We start from the raw sequence: 27,993 nt of genomic DNA on the forward strand, positions 1-27,993 counted from the left end.
GCATGCTTTTCTAAGAGTCTAAAGTCGGAGCTGCTTTTCCGCCGTGACACTGGGGATCAAGCCCAACCCAAAGCAGGATCTCAGCAACATCTGGTTTAGTTTATGCGTGGCTTTTATTCCACGTGTCGTTCCAAGGGCTGTTTGTAATGCGTTCCTGAGTCAACAAGATTCCAAAGATGGGAGTTTAGCCAAAAGACGCTGACCTCCCACCTTTTTTTGGATAGGACTTTCACTGAGCCACGTTTCACCTGGATTTAATCTTCTTTATCCTTGGCCGTCGGATAGGGATATGCCCTCACTCTGAAATCTTTTTTATATATATTTATATATCAGGGGGTCCACGTGTAAAAGAGAGGCAGGTGATTCACAGAAGCAATTTAGTGAACAAATGGCCTCGTTTAGCTAAGCAATCAGGACTGCGGGCGGGTAAAGCAGCCATTTTAAAGCAAGCGTTTGTTTTAGGAAAGGAAAATTGTACCGCTAAGGGCCTGAAATAGAAAAGTGGAGGCTGTGACACACGGTCATTTCCGCTGGCCACTTTGCATCGCTCCCAGAAAAAGAAAAAAAATCATTACGGCTTCCTCCAAAGGGCTGTAAATCTTAACTGAAACGTGGATCCATAAAACCGGCGCAATTCGCCGTCCCGATCCCAACTGCTTGGCTGCACGTGTTTCTGGTCAACATGTCCGTTCCCCACAGTTTCCTGGAGCGGTTTATCGTTGCCTCCACGCCGATGTCCCCCACAATCAGCAGGAAGTGGATGACCTCAGCTGCCCGTTGTTGTGTCCTCCCCCCCGAGGGATCAGACGCTGGTGAACCGCAGATGCAGCAAGGGACACAATGAAGCAGGTTTTGCACAAACACATCTGCAGCCAAGGACAGTTTACAGAAGCCGATGGCGTCGCGACTCGGCGCCAGAACGGCAGAAGAAAAACAACGGGAAGACTGAGATGAGCGAAGAGCCTGCAGGCGACAAACAATGCTTTTCACCAAACGTTCACTCACGGTGATGGAAACATGTCACGACATGCAAAGGGATTGTTCCTGGTATGGCTTTGACCTGTGTGGATGGGGTTCATTTAAAGGTGCAGGACGCAACTGTTAGAAAAAATACATACTTGTCAAAACTGTCACCATATTGTGACAGCATCATACGAGACAGATAATCTTTAAGAAAACAATTTCCTCCACCTCCTTACTGAGCTGCTCCGACCAAAAACAACCAATCAGAGCTATCAATCAACCTCGTGTACTCACTGCTAGATGTGCTAATGGCGGAGAAACAACTTATTACAGGAAAACAGTTTTTCCATGCTAACTAACCTGAGAATTCATGTCATTCTTTGCGATATAGCAGAGAGAAACGGGAGGCGCCACATGGAGGGATGATTGACAGCATTAAGGCCCGCCTCCTGGCTCTGATTGGTTGTTTCTAGTTGGCACTGGGAGAAGGCAGAGGAGCTTCATTTTTTTTTTTTTTTTCGGATTTGTTTCTCATACCATACTGTCACGACAAATTTAATAAAAATGTAAACAAAACAAAAAAAAACATCTTTTCACAAGTTACATATTGCAGCTTTAAATCTGTAACGTAACAAAATCAAGACAAGGGAACCTCATCCTGATATTTTAGGTATGTTCCGATTTGGAGAAATTAATATAAATAATTACAGGAAATCCAGTGGAGTTAAGTTTGCAAACTGTTTCTTGTAGTTCTGAGAGGTTTTATGAAGAATGCTGAATTGTTAGAAGCTTACAATTGGAAACACGAAGGTTTGTGTCATGCTTAGACCTCAACACACCAGAAAACATGACGGGACACAGACTGGTTTACAGCAGATGGTAAGCTTCAAAACTGCAAACATGGCGGTTTTATCTAACTTTTTAATTTCAGTTTACACTTGAGCAAGCAATTACACAATTCAGCCATGTAAGCGTTGAATGTTTTTGTTTTAAGCTAAATAATAAACAGCGGGTTCTAATTACTTGTACGATGAAACATCACGACCAACCCCAGGACTCCTACCACACGTTTTTCATTTGCATGCGTTTGTTTTACATCCTAGTAATTCCGATGCTCGTGTCCATGAAGTCTTAAGCGCTCGTTGTTGTGTCATTCTCCCATCGTGACCCGCAGCAGTGATGTCGGCTGAGACGGAACGCCTCGTGTGCCAGATTGGCAAACTTGTCCGATCCACTCCAGATATTTGCGTTCAGGGATCAGACGAATGTCTCCGAGCGTCTGAAAAGCCATTGATGTTTGCATGACTGAAATGCAAAACCCACAATTTGATTCAGAGATGGTGTTGGCCGATTAAAATCTTTGATACTGACATCTATTTTGTCCTGCTCGGCATTTGGTAGGGTTTTATTTCTTTTGCCACTGCAACCTACGAACACTGCAAAAAGACAAAAGTAACTCACAAGTAACCTTTGAGCAAGATATAGGAGCTTTTTTTAGGTAAATGATTCTTTAAATTGGAGGGAGGGAGTGCTGGTGTCGTTCACTTATAACAAGATAGTTTAGCCTTATTAGTGAAATAATCTGCTAATGGAGCTATCATTTTTAAAAAATCAATATTAAGGAATTACTTAATTAAAATAAGCTTCTACCTCTTGCTGAAAGATTACTGTATTGAGATATTTGCACTAGAAACTAAACCAAAAACACTTGCTAGGTTTTTTTTTTTTTGCTCTAAAGTAAAGTTTATGTCTGGATGCCACAAATATGATCCAGATTCAAAAACAAATCAGACCTGGGTTTGGCTTGAACAAAGCCAAAAACAAAGTTTTAAAAACATTTTTTTTTTTTGAAGAGACCAACTTTTATTCACGCGAACACAGCTGTTTACTAGAACCGGAAACCCTTACATAGAAAAGACTCCCAGCCACAGAGTGGGTGGCGCTCTCCCCGGCCCCCCGGGTTACCGTTCGCCCTAATGAGCCTTTTACGGCATGAAAGAGAAACGGGCCGACCTGCAGGAGATTAATGCTTCACAAAATTCCCTTTGTTGGTTCCCAAATTCCACCGGCTGCTGTCCTATTAGACGCCGTAAAGCACGTTTACGACGGAGGGCAAGGCTATTAAAAAGGAAAAGCCTCTAAAAACAAATAATCGGGTTGTAATTATAGCATGACCATGCTCAATGCCGAGGCGGCCTGTGTAGCAGTTTACAGTCAGCCGGCAAGCGCAAACAAGTCCCGGTTCCCATGAAGGTGAACCGCAGAGCTTAATCATAACTTCCACAAAAATTGGGAGCCTGTTGACTTCTCGTGTCCGATCACGTACGTGTCAGTCGGAAGGACACTTCAAGCTGCGTCACTGAGATGGAAAAAAGTACGAAACAAAACAAAAAAAAACGTAGTTAACTAATCCAAAACACCTGATAAGCCTTGAGGGCTGACTCAACGCCAGTGTGCTGTTTAATCACGCTCAGAGAATGTTCCCTCAGGTGTGTTTTTCTGTTTTGAAACAGAAAAGTCGTCCCACTGTCGTGTGGCCGGGTGGAAGATATTGTGCGTTTTATAGCACTCTATAGTACCTATGCTGCCGGCAGTTGTTGCAAAAAATGCTGTTTATATATATGACTTAAAAGAAATTTGACTTTGTATTTGAAATTGGGCCTCTGTCTCTTTAAGAAACTTCTGCTCCTTTCTCTTTTTTTTTTTTGCATGAAAGAATCAAAGCAACACTCTGGGTATGTTTTTGATGAGGGAGTGACATTATAGCATGATGTAAAGCACTAAAAAGGTGACTTTACTTAACGCTGCTCCGTTAAAATGCTCTTTAAGTAATATTAACTTTTTCACAGTTCATGATGTTGCCACCAGCTTCAGAGCATTTTATTGGAATTGTACTAAGCGCATAAAAATAGTTCACAATTGCAAAAGCATGATACGGGGTTTTCAAAAATATTTTGCACATAAAAATCTACAGTTAATGGGATGCCTTTAATTCATGCACTGAATATTTTGTAAAAAAACAAAAAAAAACAAAAAAAAAACAAACTTCAGGTTTTTGTTTCTGCCTGTTTGCTCATCTGAATTTCATTTAGATTCATTGCAGAGCCAGCAATCAGTTTTCAAATGGCCCCGTGTTTAGCTCAGGGTCAGGTCCAGTTCCACACCACCATACTGCCACCACCGTGTTTTAGGTTGGGATGTTGTGGTGTTAGTAGCGTGGAAAATCAATTTTCCGCCTCACATTTTTCATTGTGTACGTCAAAAGGTTTTGTAAGTCCCTCTATAACCTCAATAATCCAGCTTATTGTTATTTTTTGCAAACGAACACAGGGTTTTACCTCAACTGCACATCCATAACGTAACTGCAAAAACTTATTACCATCGCTCGCTAAGTCATATATCTTCCCTTTGCTTATTACGCCTGAGTAGGAGCCAGGAAATGTCCCCTCATGAGTCGGCCAATCAGGTACCGGATTCTCAACCAGTGTCTTCCCAAGTCTGTTTCTGATTTCCACGAAGCACGAAACGCCTCGTGTGATAACGCCGGCGACTGCATCACTTGAAACGAAGCCGACTTTCCTTCGGACGTGGGGTGGCTTTTGGGAGGGAGGCGTTCACGGGGACAAACTCTCCTTATTTAAACCTCAGAAAGTGTCTGACAGAGAACAAAAGCTGCAAATGACGATCAAACCCAGCGATAAAACCACAAGATGGGACAGGCACTTCACGGACTCAAGCACAAAGAGACAGTCTAAATGGAGAAAGAGGCAATCTTTTCTAAACATTAGCTCCAGTTTTCTTTTTGGCACTATACCAGAGGCACCCAGTAATAAAATGTAGATTAAACAGGGACTTCTATTAGCGGGGGTAATGACAGGTGAAATTACAGACAGCAGCGTTCATCATCCAGATCAACCCTGAAATGAGAAAAAAAAGTTTTTCTCCTGGATTTCACCCACTTTACTAGCCGTAAATCGCCTCTAATGCATAATAAACTTGAGATATTAAAAATCCCTTGTTTTAGTTAATTCAATTATTTGATCTGTGCAATTACCATCCCACTTTGACACAAAGAAAACCTATGGAAAAAAGATTTTGTTCAAGCAAAGCTCAAAAGATATGTGCTCTTAACATTGTACACGTACTAGAACACAGATGCCTTAATGTGCTCAGCATGTCTTGGCTTTAAAAGATTAACTTGTTAGAATTTACTGGTTTTGTTGGCGCCTCTCATCAAATCATTGTGCGAACTCCAACCAAAACTAAAAGGAAGGACGAGAAAGATTGCACTTTCTAATCAGCCTAAGCAACCTAAAACGTGTTTGAAATACCCATACAGCAGCATAAACTCACTGCAAAATTGAAACTTTTGAACTGATTTCATACATTTTAAGGCAGGCAGAAAAAAAACAACAACTTTCTGCTCCTTTTGGGTATAAACCTGACATGGGGTGGAGGTCACTGGGACGGAAGAGGATCCACGTTTGTTTTGCCACCAAACACAGTGAGGAGGATGATGATGGAGGTAAAAATGTACATTTCCAAAACTCACTTTTGAAATCTGCAGCAAAGAGCAGAATGGTAGGATAACCAAACGTTCTTATCAGTCATTAGATACTATCTACAAGCTAACCGACTGTTTGGGGGTGGCGTCTGAAAAAGAACATTTTCCCTCCTAAACTAGCGAATGTAAACACATGGAGCTTGCTAATGTTGGGAAATGAATATATAAAGCACCTCATGTTGGCTATTAGGCGTGGTGGAGAACCTGTGATGCTGTGGGCCGTCTTATCTTCCAAAAGTTCTGGGAGGCTTAAAAAAAAAACTAAAAACCCGAAAATAGTTCATTGCCGACTCTTTTAGCCGGATAATGATCCAAAACGAGGCCAAATCAAAACAAAAATGATTCACTAAATGCAAAATCATCGAGTTAAATCCTTTAGCGAACTCAGGAGATGAAGAGAAGAAAGCAAAGGACCGCTCTCTCTGTTAAATTTTATTCCACCATGGTTCTCAAGTAACTCTAGCCGTACTATGGGTACAGAGATTACTTGACATCAACGGTTTACAAGTAAAATAATAAACAAAAGCTAGTTAGCTAATGAGGTCAAAGAGCTGTAGAGACCAGATTGATCTTTGCCTTAAACAGATACATGTTCCCCCCCCCAAAAAAAGTGCATTACATTAAATTAGCCTGATAAACGTACATTGCTATCAGGTTAATTACATGCTTTGATTTTTATTTGCCATCACTGATTATGTTTGGAGGCTCCGTTAGCTTCCTCTGCACTACAGTAATGGTTTGAATCCCACATGCTCGAGCGAGTGAAACCCAACATTAAGAGTAATGTGAAACGCATGATCAAAGCTGACCTTACTCTCTCAGCCATATTTGCGTTTTATTGCTTGCAGTAAATCACAGGAGTGCAGTGTGCTTCCAGGGCGCGGTACAACACCGCGGCGCGCGCGCGCGCGCGGGCGGGCCCGCTAACTCTCGCTGAACTCTGCTGTCACGCGCTGAAATGCAAGAGCAGAGAGAAGCAGAGCGAACGCAGATGAGATCGACATCTTGACTTTGTCACAATGGCTCCACAGTTCACCTCATTGTGTCGTAGGCAGAGCGGTTCAGCCACTTCACCGGACCAACCATGTGTCACCAGTCCCGGTGGGAGATGATGTCATCGCAGGATGATGTAATTGACGGGCAGCTTACACGGGGAACTTAAGCGTCAGTGCTAACAGCTGCGCCACTGCTTCTTGTTAACCTGTGTTCTGTCATGACTCGCTTTAATGACCGACTATAACAAACCATTATGAAATTATTTGGGTTTGAAAACCAGTTACGTGGTTCCCAAACAGTTTTTGGACTCAAATGTGGGCCTGGGAAACTGCAGAACAGAATAAGGCTACGTGCACACAGCAGGTCTTTTTTTTTTTTCGTGGTCATTCATGTTACTAATTAAATGAGACCGCAATCAGACTTCTCCGTGAACGTTTTAAAACCCCAAAGCTACCCGCATGCGCAGATAAAGAACGTTGACGTCACCCAGCAGAGCTCTGTTTACGGAAGTAATAATTCAGCAGTGGTAGCAGACGACATCGTCACAGGATCATAACAAGACAAAGGATGTTAATAATAATAATAATAATAATAATAATAATAATAATAATAATAATAATAATAATAAAAGACACAACTAATAGAAATGGCGTTTTGTCGAGCACTGACTGCAACTTCTGTACAGAAGATTTGTAGTCAGAGCCAGGAGTGGTGTGACTGTAAAGTGATTCACTTCAGTGACTTCTTTCAAAAGTACCTAGTTATGATTTTCTGCCTTTGTTTACTTTAATACCACTTATGGAAGTGGCACAAATTGTTTTTTTTCTTTTTGTTGTTGAAAAGATTGGAACTTGGCCATTCAGACTGCAAGGATAAAGTCGGATATGGGTTACATGTATAGGGGAAAAAATTAGATTTGAGTCGCATTTGCCTGCAGAATGAACAGCAGGCTTTAGTCTATTTAAATATCAGTGTTTAGAATTATCCAGTTTAGGTTTAAGTATAAATATTTAATTAAAGGCAGATAACAAGTAGTGAAATACCCCTTTAATTTAACCGAATCCAAAGCTAATCATTGATTGACCATCTTAAAAGCAATGGGAATTTTTTGTTTTATGCAAGTGAAAGATTACTTTGTTCCTCCCTTGTGCTGCGCTATAGCATGTTCTGAAACGACTTTTAATTTCAGATCAGATATCTATAGAAATAAAAATAAAAATGGTCACCGATATGCACTATTTTCCTCAGTTTACCTTTAGGCCAGTCTTAATGTTTCCAGTCTTCTGTTGAAGAAATGTTTACAAAGGAAAACAATGACTTAGCTTTAGGGCTGAGAGTCACAACTTCTGTGCTAGAGTTAAAAAAAACAAAGTCTGCATTATTAGAGCCAGAAGGGATTGCTTAGAACAAAACAAAATCTGGGCAAGGAAAGCTCAAATAACTCCATTGTAGTAAATATGAATTTTTAATCTCTGTCATAATCATTGGTAATTATGCTAATGAAACGTGAATTTTTTTTATTGTCTCTCTCTCTGCTCTTGCTTTCAAAATTTTCTTAGTAAAATTTGAGCACAAAAACAATATTTGTACAAACTTAATTTGGGAACATAACGGTTTGGATATGCCTTTCAGTTTGGAAAAATAACTGTTTAGATGTATTATTTAAAACCAAAAGTTGATTTGTTATTAATGCTAATAATACAAATCTGTGAACCACTAACAGATTTGGTGAAATCTGTTAGTGATTTGGTGAAATCTGTTGTACTTTAGGTGAAAAAAATAAAACAGACCAACATTACTTATTGTAACTCTACAGTCTAACAGTAGTAGTTACTAGTGGGACCTTTAACAATGAGCTCACTGCAGGCCCACTATGCATCTTTGTCACAGAGGGGCTTTCAAACGACATCTCGGCCGCTATTTTTAGCTTTACTTTCGGCAACGTGGAGCGTGTGTGAAAGGACTCGTAAGATGCAAACGCGAGGCTTTTGTTCGGCCTCACGATGCTCTCCACTTTAGAGAGCAGATAGAACAGGACGGTCCCTTCATTCACTCCGTCCCTCGAAAGCTAAAAGAGCCTGACTTTTCGTCTCACTTTCCCGAAAGCGTCGAATCGGTGTCTGAAGAAAAGAGCGCACACGGTTCATTTCACGAAGAGCGAGGGAACTGGTTCGACTAAACAAAACGACCACGGCAAACATCTTTTTTTGATCCTTACTTACAATGTTGTGCATTGAAAGACGTATCGTGGCTTTAGGATAGCCCAAATGTCCTCTTATAACTATAGACGCATTTAAAACGTTTACAGCAATAAAATGTGCTACCTCCAGTACTCCTAGCAAACCATTTTAAATATGCACCTTAAAATAGTTTTCTTTATTTATTGCTTTTTACATCACATTTTCTACCAATTATGAGATTAAACCCCTGAAACTGCTCTAATCTCATTGCCACCATCAGAAAACAATATTATGAGGAAATATTGAAACAGCAGCAGACAGGAAGTCAATGCTTGAGTATGAACAAGTCTTTGAAATAGATTCATTTCAGAATCATGGTTTCAGTTTAAAAAAAATAAAAATTGTGGACAGAACTGAAGAGGCGTGCAAGATGAGAGAAAGACGGTCTCCACATCCAGACCAACTGGACAAAATTACAGCAATCTGTTGTTTGGATCTTAGCAGAGGAAACCAAACATGTTTTACCCGAATGAGAGACTTTTTTTTTTTTTTGCATTTAGCAGATGGGAACAATTTTGGGGGTCCCCAAAAATCTATTTTTTTTTCTCAATCTCATAAATCCAGCCATAAATCCAGTATGCATACCCTAGAAATCCTTATAACCTCCACTTTACTCCTGAATCATTCTTCTTGATGCGATACGGTTAAAGACGATGTAAAAATGGAAGCAAAGTTCCTGATGTGAATCCAGTGCCTAAAAATACCCCCAAGTGGGGGCATAAAGCTTACATTTCCACCGAAGGTGTCATATAATCATCTCACATCAGGATGTTACGTAACCACAGCTCGGTGGTCTTGTTATTAGGACTTGAGATGTGTGTCTTATCAGCAGCCGTGGTGATTTATCGTCTAATCCCTAAAAACTTCCCACAGCCATCACCTCCCAGTGAATTTAATCCAACTTCTTTACTAATTCCCGCTCTTCAATCCCTGGCAAGCAGCCGTATCTCCGTCCACACGAGTCAAACATGTGGGTATAAACGCTTTTTTTTCCCCTTTTCTGTCAATGTTTCTAATCCTCAGTGCCTAAAAACAGAAAATCTTATTTATTTATTTTTTTTATTTAAGACTTTAAGGTCACAGGGAGTCGTCTCAAACCTCCAACTTTATGTTTACATCCAGTGTTTTTGTCTGTCAGGGGCCGAGATAAATTTTGGTTTCAGGACTTTGACCCAGAAACCCAAACACTCTTCCGCTGTGGGCAAATATTTGCTCCGTCTCCATTTATTTTCCTACACAACAGCTTATTTCTCTCTGTAGTGCCCTTGTCGGGTTTGTCGTGTGGTTTGTTTAACTCGATCCTGTTGTGTCTTGGTGTGAATCGGCATTAGTTTAAAGGGATGCAGGCAAGGTCTCAGACTTAGACTAAGCACAGATTAGGAATGCTTGCACCCTGCGATGCAGGCTGAGGGAAGGCTTTTTCTTTCTCCACTTCTCTGCCAGGAAACAAAGCTAAATAAAAAAATAAAACAGCCAATGGATTTTACACCCTTTAACCTCCAACCCATTCGAATCAATGTTTTGGAAAACCACTTTTTGGGGATGTGGTCATTCTCCCACATGGATGTAGTCCAGCTGGAAGGTGAAACTCTGCCCCAATTTCAAGTCTTTTGCAGCTGCTAACAGGCAACCCCACAGCATAATACTCCCACCACCTTATCTCACTGTGGGGATGGTGTATTTGATGGTCCACACACCTTTTTTGCATGTGGCTCCAAAAGTTTCATTCTGTTTTCATTTGGCCAGAAAATTGCTGATACGTTTGCTATTTCGCATAACCAGTAAACAAGAAGTTAATTTCACTGAGTTAATTTAAGACAGATGATCTTAATTAACCATCATATAATTAACTCTACTTCTGTTTCTGAGTAGATGCCAGGAGGCGATGAGAGCAAAACCAAGTCCATGGTGGAGAGAAACTGCAAAAGGTGAGTGGTGTGTGTGTTTGTTTATAATACCTTGTGGGGACCATTTTCCTGACACATACTACGTTGTCGGGACCCACTGCTCCTTGAGGGACCGAAGCCTGGTCCCCTATAGAAATGAATGGAAAGTCCCCACAAAGATAGCCACTCAAGCGTGCGTGCGTGCGTGCGTGCGTGCGTGCGTGCGTGCGTGCGTGCGTGCGTGCGTGTGTGTGTGTGTGGTGGGAGTGGGATTTGTTTGTTGCTCCAGCCTTTTCATGCCCTCCAGCACCGTGACCTTTACGGTAGGGAAGGATCAGCGCTTACAATCAGCGCAAATCCCAACCACATACATTCTCACCCTGCAACACAATGTTGGGCAAAGTCAGCTCAGGTGATTTATGGCACAGGAAAAAGAAAAGAAAAAGGAAAAAAAAAAACCGGTGACCTGTGGTGAGGCGAACAATGAGCTGCCGAGTGAGAACTGCTGTTGTCGCTTCGGCAGAAGGTAAACATCTTAATTCACGTTAATGGAGTGCGGATGTGCTTTCTGCTTTAGGAAGTAACAATAAAGTCTTTTCAGTGTTTGCTAACGAAGGCTGATGGACTTGGAAGGAGAGAAAGAGAGAGAGGGAAGGGGGGAGGAGAGATTTGTCAAGGTGTCCTGTAATGTTTGCGAGCGCGACATCAGTCATAAGCCAACTGCTTGCTCAGGAACTTGTCACTGACACACTTTAACCTTGACTCCCAGAGTGCGCACTATTCATATACAGCAGTTATTTATAGTATAGTGTCCCAGTTCTGGTGGCTGCTATTTTTATTTTCACACTGGATGCTTTCTGGAAGGACTCGAACTGACATCCATACAATTATTTCTTTACCGAAACATCATCAAAACGGCAGAGATTCATTGAAAGACCTGACCGGTGTCAAACCACAGGAAACTGCCGCGCTTCCTCAGAGCTGAATTGGTGCTAGAACACTGGGAGGATCAATCAATAAATCAATAATTCTTTACAGTTCATTATCTAAATGCAGCGCTTCGCTTCATCTGATCAGAGAAATTCAAAGTGGGTGATCTGCAAATGAATTCAGTAGCATACAGAGTTATATGCAACACCTGTGATGAGTAACTATGAAATTAACAGTTGTTCTTACCCTGTCAGATTTTCCTACCGTAGCACAGATAGATAGCTACGTCTATCTGTCGGTGCTACGAGTCTAAAGCTTCTACTGTCATTTTTACAAACCGAAAACCACAGAGGGTTGTGTTAATGTTAAATATTATTATTGGATGACATTCTTTTAGTGACGGGACTTAGGAGTTATGCTTAGCTTAGCATTCGTGCAATTTATAAACACAACAAAATCACAAAAATATATCTCCCTTCATCAGAATATCCTACCCGTATGGATGAGAAATCGGCTGAAATCTCTGCTGAGATTCTTATGTAATTGACGCGCACATCAATGACGTATCATCGATGTGCCACAAGGTAGGACGGGTTCATGGGTAGCACAGATAGATAGATCACCTGTTCGTTGGTGTCATTTGTCAACATTTGTTCAAAACACACGTACAGTCTCCTGTAAGTTCCCACCTTTTTGAACGTCTTTGCGAATTTTATAAGGATTTTATGTAAACATCAACACAAAGTGGTGAGTTTCAAAAAGCTTTTACAAATAAGAATATAAAAATTGTCACCTACATTTGTAATTTTAACTTCGTAGTTTACATACCCCAAAATAACACCTGCTGTCAGAAATACCCTAATTATAAAATAAAGCCCTTCTCTGTGTTTAATTCAATCCATGCATGAATCCAGTTCTGTGATCGGACATTTATAAGAAAATATTATAGAAAAATTGAACAAGTCAAGTTTATTTGTACAGGTTTTTTTTTTTTCAATAACAAGACAGTTCAAAGTGCTTTACCTGAAACAAAACACAATAAACTAGCAACCAAAAAGAAGGACTATTAGTTTTGCACGCCATAAATCTAATATTTGTGGAAGAAGAAAGCCACAAGACCGTAGAGGAAGAGCGAGAGAGGGATGCTTTACATCAGGGGTGTTCAAAGTGTGGCCTGGGGCCCATTTGTGGCCCTCTAAATAATTGGCTGTGCCCCCCCCCACCCGTCCCCGACCGACCAAAATTGAGTCATTTTGAATCTTTTAGAGTGACACTGCTAGAAATAAAATTTTTTCAATATAAAAATAGGAGTTTGGTAAAAAGACAACTTGTTTCTCATTCATTAGCATGATTTATACGTTTATCTTAAAGTAAATCCAACCAAATGCATCACATAACTTTTACACAGACTTCGGTCAAGAAGTCAGTCAACCGAAAACTTTGGAAACTGAACGTCTCATCAATGTCTCAGATATAATGACCAACAGATCCCAATTCAATACAATTGTACATGTTTAAGTTTGATCTTTGGATGCTGCTTTTGATTCTGCAAAGTATTCAGCTGTAGATTTTTCAAGACATTTTGGAAATAAGTCATATTTTTTCTTCCGCTTCCGATTTATGTGATACATTGTGTTGTTCTATCACAAAAGGACTGAATAAAATACAAAACAAACTATCAGAAAGTTTGTTAGGTATGAACACTTGTACTTCAGACAATATTTGTTTGAATGAAAACTACTTTTGAGGTTTTTAAAAACGATTTCCTGCCCTGCCGACTCCAGAGCTGCATGTTGTGTTGCAGTAGAGGTTCACTGAATGAAACCAGTTCATTGTTACCATTGTTTATTCTTTTCACTGTACCATCTGGTGACTTCACTCCTCCATTTCTCTCTCTCTCTTTTTCTCTCTGTTTACATTGTCTCCCCTCTCTCCCTCTCTCTCTCTCATCGTGCTTCCAGCGCTGCGTCATCTCTAGTGAGAAGTGTGCGCTCGGAAACAAGGTCCTGACTGTGCAGAAGGCTGGAATAGTTCAGCAGCAAATCGGATGACCCCTTTTGTTTCTGCGAAACGGCAACGTCTGTCTCAGAGGGCGGCCCGTTGCATCGCCGCGTTCTCCGACAAAAGATGCGAAAAAGTTCATTAGAAGCTTTTGGGTGTGTGCCATGTTTGGACAATAAATTAGTCAATCTTAATCTCCGCTGAATTGTCTCTGCCGCACGAAGCTGTATCTTTATCCAAGCCAGGAATTTATTCATAGATTGCCAGACAGCGTCTGGAGGAGATGGTTTTTAATTAACGCCGTCACACAGACAAAAAACAAAACAAAAAGGAAACTCGCCATGCTTCTGTTTCGTCTTGATTGACTTGATGACAAGTTCACATTTATAGCCACTCCGTCCCTGAGATCCTACAGGAAGTTCATTCTTTAAACTTCAAATAGCGTTTCAGTATTGCCTCGTAGTAAATTTATGGTACATCAGAGTGCGCCTTCAGCCTCTGGTTCCTCGTAACAGGCTCTGAGCAGATAGCCAGCCTCCAATTTCACGATATTTCCCCGAGGGCTGGCAAAACTGAATCGATGATCTCATGCACCTGACTAGACCATCTGGCTCATTGTTAGAGAATATAACCATGCCTAAAGTAAACATGAGCTTAGATTTGTAGTTTCCTAGAGGACAGGTTATAAAAAATCATGTATGTATGCTTACATAACTTTTAGCCAGTGATTTGATTAAGAAAAAAACAACAACACTTTTTTCAAAAGTATTCACCCCTTTTTTTACACATTATGGCTACACAGTTCATATATACATATATATAGGTGTTTTGGCTGTAGGGCTAGAACAGGAAAGTATGGTAATGAGAGAGGGAGAAAGAAGACAACAGTCACCAGGCCGGGGTTCGAACCCGCGACGGCCGTGTCAAAAGCTAAAGCCTCCTTACATGGGTTGTGCTTAACCCCTGTGCCACCACAGCATCCCAGCAGGATGTATTTTCTAAGGTTTTTATGTGACAGACAAATGTAACACAGTTAAAGTGAAATGAAAGAAAAATGACAAATGATTTTATGTTTTTAATACAAATACAAACTGGAAAAAAACCCACCTTTGCTTGTATTGGGCATCCCTCGCTCTAAAACTCTCAAAAACTCTACAAAGGCAAGGAGAAATCATGTTTCCAGTTTGCCAGAAGCAGAGGTGGGTAGAGTACGAAAAAATTGTACTCGAGTAAGAGAGGCTACTACGTCAAGTAGCTACTACATAAAAATAATTCCTAAAAGTACTTTTTTTTTTCCCAGAAAGCTACTCAAGTAAACGCTGTTACTTTGAGTTGATTCAAGAAGGTTGAATAGCCTTTTGCAAGGGTTGAATGGGAGCAAACTGCTGCGTTCAAAGTGACATGCGCTCAGTCTTTATGAGATTTGCAGAGGCGAAGCATTAAAGTCTCCGCTTCCCTCTTTATCCTTGCTATGGAGCTGCATGTGTCATATTAAGCCAAGCGAAGGAAGGGCAGATGGCGAGGACTCCTTCTGCTTCCTGAAATCTACTGTGGGGGGTCAGGGGGGGAGCCACTCATCTTCCCCTGGGGAGAGGGAAACGCAGAGGGAGTTGTTTCAATTAGCCAGATACTGGAGCAACAAAAAGCCCATCGTGCTCCCCGCTGCACTTCAAGCCCGGCCAGAGACGGCTAATCAAATCAAGACAGCAACGTCTGCAGACAAAAGCTAGGAGGAAGCTAGTTCAGGGAGGGAGGTGGTGGTGGGGAGGCTGTAAGCTGTGGAATAGGTCAGGTGTGTCGCGTTTGCCCCGGGGGGTTATGCATTTAGAGAGTAGGGAGAGGCAGAGGAGGAGATGAGGAAGAAGAGAAAAGTTGTAGAAGCAAAATCACGACTGAAAATCTCTTGCACAGTATCACATTTAATATCACATGTCAGCCCTGAAAATTACAGTAACCTGATCAGCCAAGTGTCTGATCCTGGGATTTGTGATTTTTTTTCTTTCTTTCTCTCTTTTGCTCTCTCTGTCTCTTTTTTCTTCTTTGGAGATCATAGTCTCTTGGTTGCTTTGTTGTTCACAGGTGCTTTTTCTGATGTAAGTTCAAAGCTCTGTGCTGTCTGAGCGGGGAGGCGGGTGGAGGTGGAGGACCAGCCGTACTTCCTTGTCCCTTTTCATGTGCGGAGTCATTTCTCTCTCTGACAAGCAGTTTGGAACAGAAGCTGGGGCCCCTCAGCACTAATTAGGGGTCACGGTGTCACGGCTCTCCCCTCTGTCTGACATCACGCGGGTGGGCAGAGGATGGTCCATTTTAGAAAGCAGATGAATGCAGTAAGCAGCGCCTTGCAAAAGTATTTACACCTGTGGAGCTTTTGCATATTTTGTTGAATCGCTGCCACAAACGTCAATGTAATTTTGAGATGGACTAATACCACGTAGCCTGCTTATTTGTTGTTAGAGATTGTGAAGAATTTATGGGGTGTACATTGGAAAGGAGTTGGTAATTATTCTGATACTGTATGTCCATTCCAATGCAGTTCTGGATGTATGTTTAGTGTCACTGACCCGGTGGAAGAGAAACCTCTGCTCACGTCTTGTTCAGCCTCTGAAGAGATTATATCTTAACATTGCTTTACATTCTGCTAGTCATCTTCCATTTAGCTCTGACCAACTTAAAAAAACAAGATGTTTACATTTTAGTCTTAGAATTGAGCACCTTCTTCCACGTTGATGGAATTTCTTAGATGTTTTGTGGCAAACTACAGATTTTGTATGGCTTCTTTCATGCTACTCTTCCATAAACATCAAATTTATTGAACGTAGGATCAAAGTTGTTCCATCAAAGACTCTTTATATATATCTATATGTGTCTATTCACTAATGTACAGACCTACGAGACATTCGCAAAAGAGCTGCTAAGTTACAAAAAAACAAAAAACCCTCTTGTGAATTGAATTTACTGCTTAGCTAACCAATAGCTTTTTAATATGGGTAATACGGCTTTCCGCTCAGGGCAGCAATAGGGAGTGGGGACCCGGAGGCAAAAAAGTAATAATTAGAATGCTTACACAGTAAAAGTACTGTAAGAAGTTGTTGGTGTTTTCAGTGGGTGGCTAAAGGTGTTGAAGTTGGTTTCTGAAATGAGTGAAACACTGACCTACATATTTGATGTGAATGATTTCACTCATCAAATGTTTGTTCAGCTGTTGATTGCATGGTGTTTTCTTTATAACTTTGTAATTTTGCGTATTTTTTTCAGTTCAAGGCTGAGGCACCTTGAACTGCCTTTCTGCTGAGATATGCTATACAAATAAGTGGATTGATTGATCTGAAGTTCATGATTCAACAACGCTAGCAATCATTTTAATTAATTAAATATTAATATTATTACCATAGGGGTGGGAGAAGACGGGTTTTTACTCAGTTCAGTCAACTTTTCCATTTTAAAGTACTATCAAAATTATTTACCCGTGTTGTTAAATGGCTAAGTTTTATTATTCCATATGTAATGTCTGTTTATGATGTCTGTGTCGCTCTGTTTCTACATGTCGTTGGTGAAAGACAGACAGCCAACTGACTCATTTGGCATCATGGCGTAAAAATAAAGCGTCCTACATTTTAAAACTGTTCTTAGAGCTCTTTTAATACACGCAGTCATCGCTGTTACCGCTTCTTCCGACCAACACTTCCAAATTTACTGCAGCGGGGCTCCAGTCCTGCACAGTTGGGAGGAACGGAATGAGAGGCAGCCGTGGGAGATACCAAGTCGGGATGCTCTCAGAGGGGGGGAGTCCCGCCGAAACAGAGGCGATATTCGACGTTTGGAATGTAATTTAGATTCTAATTATACTACTGAAGACATTTTTTAGTAAAGCTAGTGCCTCGGTTGATGTAAGACGTTGCTGTAATGTTAGCTTGAAGCAAACAGAGAGCCTCCATCTTCCCCTCGCCTCCCTCCTTTTCCCGCTCCCTCTCACCGCACATGTATTCCTATGCAGGGCTGCTGGCCGGGACACAGCGGCTACAGCGGAGGCGGAGGAACGACGACGCTTTTCCCAAACTACCAGCAGACTTTTCCAAACTGTGGGATTTCATCCTGTTTTTCGCTCTCAAGGGAAGTGTTTGGATATACCGTTTTGAAAGGAATAACTTGTTTTAGCCGTGTAAAGGTGGGTTTTGTTTCGCTTTCTTCATACTTTTAAGCATTTATCCGTCTTTATGAGTTGAGACTTTTACTGCCGCAGCAGTCTTTTTCTTTTTTTTACACTCAGCTAGCCTCTGTGTGGTTAAAGTTACTAAACAGACTCTTCCATAACACTAACCATATTCACTTCAGGTATACTTAAGCTTATTAAATATGCCATGGGCAATTTTTCTGATAGTTTTACCATTTCTATCCAATGAGAAAACCTTCCCTTCTAAAAGGAGGCTTCCGTGCGCACACATCTCTGATGACATCACTTAAGGCAATTTATTAGAGTTTTTGGCTATACCCCTATTTTTTTTTTTCTTATTTTCTCTTCCAGTCCACAGAAGAGGAAAGCAAAGCAAGCGAAAAAAAAGTATGAGCTCAGACAGCATGCCATGACACAGTAGATACTGCAAAAAAAAAACCCAACTTGAGGTGATCCAAAACCCCCCATCTAATTTTAGTAGAATTAATTAATTTTAGTCATTCTTGTTGTCAACATTTGTCTTCATCGGGGCTTGGGGGTTATTGGTGTGGCTCTGACCAAGAATGTTGAATGTCTTGCAGCTCAAGAGTTTCCTGAATCTGCCTTAAAAAGTCTGTAAAAACTCACTCCTCTGCCATAGTGTTTACTAATTCAATTCCTGTGCCTCTTGTGATGTCATCGACCCAAATACATGACAAACATAGCAGAATTAGTCTTTTTTCCCGTTCCGTCTGCACATTAAATAAACTTTGTATTTTGAAAAACTCTACAGTAGAAGCCGGGACGTTGTTTATTGTCAGCAGACATAAAATATGGAAGTGGACAGCATCTTTAATTTTTTTTTTTTTTTTTTTTTTTGCGAATTTGAGCGTTACACGATTTGGTAGGGAAAAATCTAGACTATTTTTTGTTGATTACTGGCAGCGATGCTGGTTGACATGTTGTTGTCCACTCACTTTGAATGTTATGTTTCAGTGTTATGTTATGGAGCAGAAATCGTCGCTCCAAAATAGGTTAACTGGTCCAAAATATTTGCTTTATAGCTCAAGCTTCCACTCTTCTGGAATTAAAGTTATCCATAAAACAACTCGGCATCCTCCGTAGGGTGTGAATATGTCACTTAGTTAGTCCCTTAATCCATCTTTATTATACAGTGAAGGGAAGTCGTCTCATTGGGGTTACACATGTGTGATTACCACACACTCAGACGTAGCTTTCAGAGCTTTGAAAGAATGAAAACGTTAGCCTCATGCAGTTATTATGATCTCGCAAACTCTAGTTTGTTAGTTTTAGTGGTAATTAGATTTCTCCACTCGGGAATGTTAAAAATGCCCCCTCCACTTCTGTTTAATATTAGACCAGAAAGCAGTGCAGAGCAAACAGGCTTGTTTTCTCCTTCTCGGTCTGTAGTTTATTTAAAGCTGTAAACACGGTTCGGGTTCATCAAGTCTGGTATGCATTGTTTCTGAGTTAGACGTCGGAGCGTGTGTCGGCTTGAGGCGTTTCACCACGACAGTCAAACTCATATCCTCTGGCTGGTTGCTTTAGCTCACTTTGTCGTTTGCCAAGTCACTAATGACATTAACACTATTATTACACAACGCATGAATGGCATGTGACCCCCCCCCCCCGAAAAAAACTGTTTACCTTTGTTTCTCAAACAGGTTTATTTTTTTTCTATTTCTTTGGCTCGCTGTACATTTATCGTTCAACCCGGGGGATTCCCCCACTGTTTAGGTCTTGGAGCACATCCAGTTGGCTTTACGGGCAGGTTAATCACCCCCCTTTGACCCGCTGACGTTCTACAAACTAGTCCTCCAGGGCTCCGCTCCAGAGAGGGAAGGAAAAACAAGTCGCTCTCTCAGCTCTGTTACTTTTTGTTTAAAAGAAAACAGCTAATTTGGAAGGGAAGTGATGGAGCAGGTGTCGTCTGCGCAGGAAGAACCGGGCAGGAAGCACTTAGGAAGTGTGTGTGTGTGTGTGTGAACAGCAAACAAAAATTCCTGGTGTGTGTGTGTGTGTGTGTGTCCTGAGTCATTCAGATGAGTCAGTTGGAATGTCAGTGGGATGGTCCGTAATTACACAAGGCAGACCCTCTCTCTGCCATTGTCATTAAAGTTCTCCGGAGTCTTTGCAGCATCGTTTCTGTAACTTCTGGATGCGATCTTTGCTTTTCCGAGCCATGTGTGAAAATTTTAACATTACTTTGAACGTTTTACCAGTGAGTACAACACGTTGTACACCTGAAATACTAACAAGACATAACCTACGATGTCAATTTCAGGCTATATCGTCTACACACAAACCAGAATTAGATGATGATTTGAATGTTAAGGCTGATCTGATTCCTTCAATTTAAAACAAAAAATTATAACAATTCCTCCTGTTGCTTAAATGTATTGGTAAAATACTTTCTAAAAACTATCTACTACATCTCACATCCATTTATTTTGGTTCTGATCCCATTTTTTTTTGGCTGGTTGGTCCTTTGTCTTGACCCTGAATAAAACCAGCATCATCGACCGAAGTCGGGTACAAAACAACCAAATCTTCAAAGTTACTGGCAGAAAGAGAAAATTATCAATAGAAAATAGAAGAGTAGTAGTTGTTTCCAGTAGTTGTTTTCAAGGTGTTTATTCCACAGGATATTCTAACATTTTGCTGCTCTGGTCTCTGTGGATGAACACAAGCGGTGCTAGCTTGATGGTGCTATTCTAGTTTTCACACCAAAACTCTCCATGTTTTACCATCTGTAAATATCAGAGGTGCAAAGAAATTAAATGCAAGAAAAAAAGATAATAATCTTGTCATTCTTTCGTTTCCTGTCAGATTCAAACCTACATTTTTCCCAAAACCTGAAGCGTTTGTGCTCAGAGGAGTAAGTCTTACTCCGCAGTGATTTAAAAGTATAGCACCTTTTCTTTTTAACCATCTGTCTAGAGTGGTGCAGCAACAGCATGTAGATCTTTTATTCTTATGCTTGGAGTTTTCTTTTTTATTAATCGAACTCGATTGAGAAGCAGAACTCTCTGACTTTATCTCGTAGCGTTCCTTTAGCTTCGTCGCTGGAAGATTAGATGAAGGATGGACTGTATTTGGAGTGTCAAGACAAAGTGACCGATTATATTAAAATAACATGACAGCTCCATGGGAAAGAACAAGATTACAGTTTGTACTGAGGTATGAGAAACTCTATCTGTTATTATGCGACTGCGCGTCTTATCTTCCACCGGTCTAGAGAGTGAGGGTGTGCACATTCTCTTGGTGTAAGCTATCCGGGGTGCTCTGGGCTCGGTCCTTGTTGCTGCTTTAATATTCACACCTTGTATGTTAGGAAGGTTTATGACCTGAATCATATAAACGCTCCATCCTTAATGTGTTTTGACTATCTTTTACGGCTGCTTAGGCTCTGCGTGTGCAAACCTTGGAGCTGGATGTCCTTACTTTAACTGCAGAGATGCTAAATTGTGGCTCCTCGCATCACCACCGCAGGTTTCACCAAGGAGACGAAGTGGGAGGGAATTGGGTCGGCTCTTCCTGCATTTGTCTCCTTCTGTCCTTGTTTTTTCCCGTCTTGCTTGTTGGGCGACTCGGGGTGAAGTGTTTACAAGGAAGTGGACCAAAGGGATTCAACCTGCAGGCGTTCTCTCGAGGATGTTATCAGCTAGATTCACATGCTTCTCACTGCGGCTCTTAGGGTTTCCTTCAGGATATTTTGTTTGCTTCAGCAGGATTGGTTGCAGGATTATGTGTTCCTGAGAGACGCTTCCACATGTAGGTCAAACACCGGACACCAAGTTGGCTTTGCATTTTACTTTTTTTTTTTATCGGGGTAATCTTCATATGCGATTCAACGCTGAATTACTGCAGATGCGCGTGGATGTCCTCCTTCCCGATTTTCACAACTGTTTCGCAAACTTCCTGTCACTCCTCAGGTGTGACGGCTTAAACAAAGGGAAACAAAAGCTGCCGACAGGAAACGGATTACTTCACCTCCTTCAACTGTGTTTTTTTATCTAGCCGCAACAGAAAGTTTTCAACTTAATCTTAAAACAAAAAAAAAAAAAACACACAGCATTTGGTTGAGGTTTGCTGTAATTGCTGTTCATTTTTTTCCTCTCCTTACCCCCTTCTTTGAGGGCACTCGCACTATTTCTAGCATACGTAATGGCTGGGTTGATGTTTCTGTGGTGTGTTGCACTGCGACTGCTAGTTTTGTGAGGTTACTCATGCTGAGTCCAAGCCTGAATGCTGGGCGGGGAGGGAAGGGAGCGACTGCTGACTCTGTTCAAACATGTCTGGCAGCGCTGGCAGCTTGAGGTATGCCTGTCTGCATGTGTGTGTGTGTGTGTGTGTGTGTGTGTGTGTGTGTGTGTGTGTGTGTGTGTGTGTGTGTGTGTGTGTGTGTGTGTGTGTGTGTGTGTGTGTGTGTGTGTGTGTGTGTGTGTGTCTCAGTATTTGCTCTGAGCCACATGGATGCCAGATGCTGTACTTGTTAAAAGTCATTTTTCCAATTTGAGCTGAAGTCGGGACTTCTCTGAGAACTTGCTTCTTCATACTTCAGGTACTTTATTTTGCTATAGAAGAGAAACGTTTAGCTGTTGAATATGTGGCAGTTTGTCTAAATGCCATTCAACGTGCTGAAGACGGAAAGGTTGATTAACCTAAAAGGGAACTTTCCTTGCACTCTTCTCGATCACTGCTTCGGAAACAAGATTTTAAAAGCCGGATTTACCTGAGTGGATGCGATTCAAAGCGCGGTGACGGCGCTGAAGAGCAGTTATAATATACGACTAACTTTGGTGGTTGTTTTTGTTGTTTCCTTATTTACATATATTTCCACCTTGCAAATGACGGCAGTGGTATAGAAGGAGAGATGTTGCGTCGCCCGGCTGTTTGGAGGGCTCGTTTTCTTTTTAGTGGAAAACATGAACAATTCAAAGTTGACAGGAAGTTTGAAAATATGACCAGATATTTATGTTGTTATTGGAAGACATTGTTGACTTAAACACTCGAGAAAGGCAAACAAAAAATACAGTTAAAATAAATATTAAATCTTTTGCGCTACAGTTAAGACCTAAGCAAGTAATAAATTGTCTTTGTCAACGTATATTAGCAGCTAGCAAGGTTAGCGTGGCTTGCATTAACAAAACAACAGCCATGATTGTGTGCATTCTTGAGAACGCAGCTCTGACATTTCCAAAAGATTGTCAGCATTTCACAGTGACGCGTTGAGAGCTCAGAATAATAAAACAGATCAACAATGCGGCATTCTTTAGCTCTCCCTCGCTCCTTCACTGTCTGAGCGAACCACAGTCGTCTCTCAACATCTTATAGAAACATTCAGCTTCCTTTAAAACATCTTCTTATGGCTCTGCTTTTTCCGACTTTATTTTAAACACCTCACCTAAGAGGAAGGTTTGATAATGTTGAGTCTTCTTCCCCACAGTAGCAACTTCCACAGGGTATCCGTGGATCCTTAAAAACAAATTTCCGAATCTAAAACTGAGGCCTTAAAATTCATTTTAAAGAAATAAGTTGACCTTAAATACGTTAATCACAAGTCTTAAGTTTTGTCGTATCAGGACTGTTTAATCTCATATATACTTTGTATTTTATTTTCTTGTGGGATTGTTTTTTTGTTTGAGTTGTGTGCAGACATCTTCTGTGACTCAAGACGGTTGAGGCTGTCGGTAACTGGCAGCTAATATATCCTTGCTGGCTAACTAGCAAGTTCGGAAAAGCTAGTACATTTCTGTAGCGATACAGGTCTTAAATTACATTCAATATGACCTCATAAAGATCTTAAAAAGTCTCAAATTTGAGCTGGTGAGACCTGCAGAAACTCTGAAGGAGTGTTGCTAGTACATGTTGTGGATCGTTTCCGGATGACAATCTGTTTCTACTTTCTGGTTAACGCATCGCCAGTTATGTCCAGTGAAGAACTAAAATGAAAAATACCCACTATATCATTTAAGACTAGCAATAGCAGAAATATTAGGGGTTGCTACACTTTATTCAGATTTATCTTCCAAAATACACTCTGAAGTTAAAATGTCTCACTCTGAACAGTTTGAGTCCTTCTTCCTGGGGCTAATAAAGGATGTGTAAAGTCAACCAACATTGGCAGACACATATTTCAAGGATGGCGGTTGCCAATCTGATTGTTTAAATCCATAACAAATTTTAATTTAGTACCTAGAAGGATTAAAAGGATTATTTCCATGGGGAATTACTTCTCCCTGAAAGACTAATTCCTGAAACAGCATTTTCATGTGCCAGTAGTTCAACCTGAAGCCACCCAGGATTATTTCGGTGCTTTTCTAAAGACATCATACCTCAGCCTCCCAGTAATCTCCTGTTTACAGGCCTGACCTTCAGCAGCTTGTAAGCGTTAAGTAATCAAGGCAGAGACCCGAGTATTTCAAACATTGCGTTGCTGATTTGGAATCCGGAAACATGTAGATTGTGTTATTTATTGTGTCTATTGTGTTGTGGAGGATCTCTTCGATTGCTTTCCTTGATAAAGCTTTTTTTCTTGAACAAGGAAAAAAAAGAAATTGTGTCAGCATAAAAAATATCTAGTAGATAATCCTGTGGGAAAGGGATCAGAAGTGTCTTAAACAAGCTGTGTTTTCTTAAACTTGGGCTTAAAACACTAAAGAGTAGCACGTCAACATGTCTGCTGTTACAGGCAGTTTAGTTGCTTATTTATCAGTGGCTCCACATACAGCTATGACAGGCAAAAAAACCACGATTGAGGCTAGTTTATAAAGTGCAGCACACCGTGTTTTCAGGACAGGACATGAAAGAAAGGAAGCAGTGCTGTTAGCGGAAAGCCAGGTTGTGACCAATGTGATTTCAACTAGTTGTCAGCTCAGCAACATTTGTCAGGAACTGATTTATTGGTCTCCTGGCAGGGAATTAAAGAAGAAAAAGGAGGTTACTCCACATGGATTTAGAGGCTGATGATTGTTTATAAAATGATGCTGTCTCTATAGAAACCCTATTTTGATGTAGGCACATTTTGGCAGCACATGGAGCTTAAATTGCTTTAAACAGTGAAGCACCAAGGTCGTTTTAGGGACGTAAACCTTTGTGAACAACTTCCAGTCTCTAATCTGCCATTTCAGCTTTCTCTTTGAAAAATATAATAAAATTTGGGCCGGGACTTAAATAATTAATTTTGATTAATTATGTAGATTTTAACACAATCAAGCATTTTTTGATGTTATTTTTTAGTCCAAAGCCGGAACCTTTGTGTCTGTATGTTTCAGGTACACCCGTAAATCTGATGCACAATCTGATACAAAAGCCTGTAATTTAGCAACAAAAAGGGATTTTTGAATTCAAAATACTTTGCCGATATTTAGTTTTCAATTAAAATGCAATTAATTTTGATTAATTAATCACAGACCCTGTAATTAAACATGTTAACTGAATCCCACCATTAAATAAAACATTTTTAGAAACAAATTGAACTGAGTTTGCTGACATTTTAAATGAAGACAAAATTATTACAGAGTTGACTGCATAAGTTGTGCTGGATTTTTTATATTAGTTATTAAAATGGCTATCATTGCTTAGCAACAGTTTCTGATATATACTCACTTCGTAGACCTTTCCCTTTGTTTTGAGATTTTCAAAAAGCTACATCGGCTCTACTCCATTCATCCTTCCTGGTATCTATTACTAGCTTTGCTCTCTCCTGCTCTTTCGCAGCCCGGATGTCTAGAAATGTCCAGAAATACACTTGTCCTGCTTTTTACCTTTATGTACTTCTTAATTTAAACACCTCAGTGGCGTTTAAAGTATCGTCAATGACAGAAATGTAAAACTTCTTACGACAGTAGCAACTTCTATACCAAAGAGTGTTGTTGCCACCGCCACCTTGTCACATTTTGCCACATTGGTTGACAGCTGAGACTTCTGACGGATGGATTTTTTTGAATTTCTGGCCGGTCAGGACCAATCAAGCTGAAAACGTTCCTGTTCAGCGCAGCAGTCAGTTTCTATAAAAAATAGAGTACAACTTTCTAAATGAAGACTTCCACTGTTGCCAATCGGAAAGAATTGCCAAGTATAGAAGTATATTAATTTTTTTGATCAAATAAATGACCACTTAAACTAAGTAATAAAAAAACTTTAATTTCTTTCTTTCCTCGTCCAGTGAGGGTTGAGTTTTTGTTTGAGGATTACAGCTCACACGTGCCGTTCCATGTTTCAGGGTTTTGTCAGAAGGTGGAGGGCACATGGAGGTAGTGTCTGTGTGGTGGGTCGTGCACATCAGGAATCAAAGGCCGCCATTGTGGGAATGAGAAGCAGATGTTAGCGAGGAATTCTCCTGACTGCAGCAGTTTTTCTTTTTCCTTTTTCATGCCTGAGCTCTGGACGCTTCCCGGCTCAAATCTCCCACCCTCCTGCCGTCTCGCTCGTCGCTGTGTGGATCCATCCTCTTCTCTTTCTGTTTTCTTTGCTTTGATGAACACTGTACCTGACGGTTTTGTTAAGTTGATGTGAATACACAGTGGTTCCTTTCTGAGCAGCTGAGGTTTCCTTCTGCCTTCCTGAGCCTCTCTTTCTCTCTGACTCTGTAAGCACATCTGAATCGTAAAGAGAAAGATGTGGCTGTGACAGAGGTACACTGTATTCCCTAGTGCCTGAGTCACGTGGCAAGATTTTTTAAATTATTGTCCAATTTTCAAAACTTGATAGGCCAGAGGTCAGACCGGAAATCTCGCAAAATCTCTTGGGACCAAACGTGAGTTCAGAGTAAACAAATATGGCCACCTAGGAAGAAGAAACAGTTGTGATAGTTTGTGGATGGTGTTTAATAGAGAAAAAAACTGCAGCAATGTACCAATCCATTTTTTTTGCATTTTTGATACAGATATCTTAAGTTTAGTATCGGCCGATACCAATGTGATACAGAAGAACATTGCTGAATTGACTTGAAAGGTTTCTTTTGTTAAACACAGACATAAATGTACTGAATTACCAATTTATTTGATAACTCTGCACCAAGCTTGTGATGCTATTGGTTTATTTAAGGGCGATTAAATAAGCCAATACCTTCACAAGCTTGGTCAAACATATAAAGTCAACCCAAGTTTAATTTGTTCATTGGATTAGTTAATTAGATCGGGCATATTGTCACCGATACCGGATACAGAATTTATTTCAATATCATGACTGATACAGATATTAATATCTGATCGATGCATCTCCAATCTGGTGTTCACTGGACTGTCTGGTGCGCCGTTGCAGTCATTTTGTCTTCTTTATTCCACTCCATGTTTCCATCACCTCACTTTCTGATTGGCTACACATTCAGCAAGCTGCCTTCTCATTCGTCGTTGGGACAACACCACACAAGTTGCGATATCCTTACTTTAACTGTGGGGTTTTCAAGGACATCTTGAATATCCCTGATATTAAATCAGAGCTGTCCCGACATCCTGAGCAGACCAGATCACTCTTAACTCGCCACATATGGCAGGAAAATCTCTTAAGACGATCTTAAGAGCCAGCCCAATAACTGGGGTGACTGTGATATTGTTAGATGGCCAAAATAGGGATAAAACTTGGCATAAAGACCTTGCCGTATGAACAAGGCATAAGTGTGCTCAGGTTAAGATTTGAAGAGTCGAGGGTGATTTGGACTTGTACATCACATCACATCACATCACATCGTACCTCACTCACTTCACTGTAGTAAAACAGTTGAATTTGATTATACAGCACTTTCTCCTCTAAACAGCCTGAAAGAAAGTCCACCTTGACATTTGGTTTTAAGATCATCACAGTAGAAATGGTAGACATGTTGACTACATTTGACTTTTCCTGCCCTACATTAAACGCATTAATGATGTTTATGTGCAGTTATGTTTGGATTACCGCTGACTCTAACATGATTATTAGCTTTTATATTTCATGATAAATTGACGTGATAAATTAGCACTTTTATCATGTCTGCGAAGTCCAGGGCACAGATGATAACTCGCATGTCAATGTGACACTTGACTTGGGTCACAAAATAATTTGAGTTGACTTTAACCCGTGGTCTCAGACCTTGAGTCTCATTCATGCAGTACCAGAGGCAGAACATCGAGTCCAGGGACTTGGCCTGGACTTGGTGTAAAAGACTTTATGTTCGATTTGGACTTAGACCGAAGGATTTGATGTTTGACTTAGAGTTGGTAAAAACGACTCTTGAACCTCTCTGGTCCAGATTCAGTTTCA

At 40.7% G+C, this 27,993-nt stretch overlaps 1 protein-coding gene and 1 long non-coding RNA gene across 3 annotated transcripts in view; both read left to right on the forward strand.

The window, feature by feature from the left end:
- The first annotated feature begins 6,162 nt into the window (after positions 1 to 6,162).
- LOC103458325 (uncharacterized) lies at positions 6,163 to 13,774 on the forward strand. Its single transcript, XR_014085951.1, has 3 exons — positions 6,163 to 6,656; positions 10,636 to 10,691; positions 13,541 to 13,774. It is a non-coding gene; the product is annotated as an uncharacterized LOC103458325 (long non-coding RNA).
- A 3,543-nt stretch (positions 13,775 to 17,317) lies between these two features.
- The window catches only part of frmd6 (FERM domain containing 6), a 32,521-nt gene continuing 21,845 nt past the window's right edge, over positions 17,318 to 27,993 (forward strand). Inside the window, exon 1 of one of the 2 annotated variants that reach the window (XM_008399012.3) lies at positions 17,318 to 17,745. The gene's annotated coding sequence lies outside the window, so the exon portion shown is untranslated. The remainder of the gene's footprint in view (positions 17,746 to 27,993) is intronic. The other variant, XM_017302439.2, reaches the window with a different exon arrangement.

This window comes from Poecilia reticulata, chromosome 22 (genome assembly GCF_904066995.2).
Source record: "Poecilia reticulata chromosome 22, P_reticulata-male-v2, whole genome shotgun sequence".
NCBI classification, from domain to species: domain Eukaryota; kingdom Metazoa; phylum Chordata; class Actinopteri; order Cyprinodontiformes; family Poeciliidae; genus Poecilia; species Poecilia reticulata.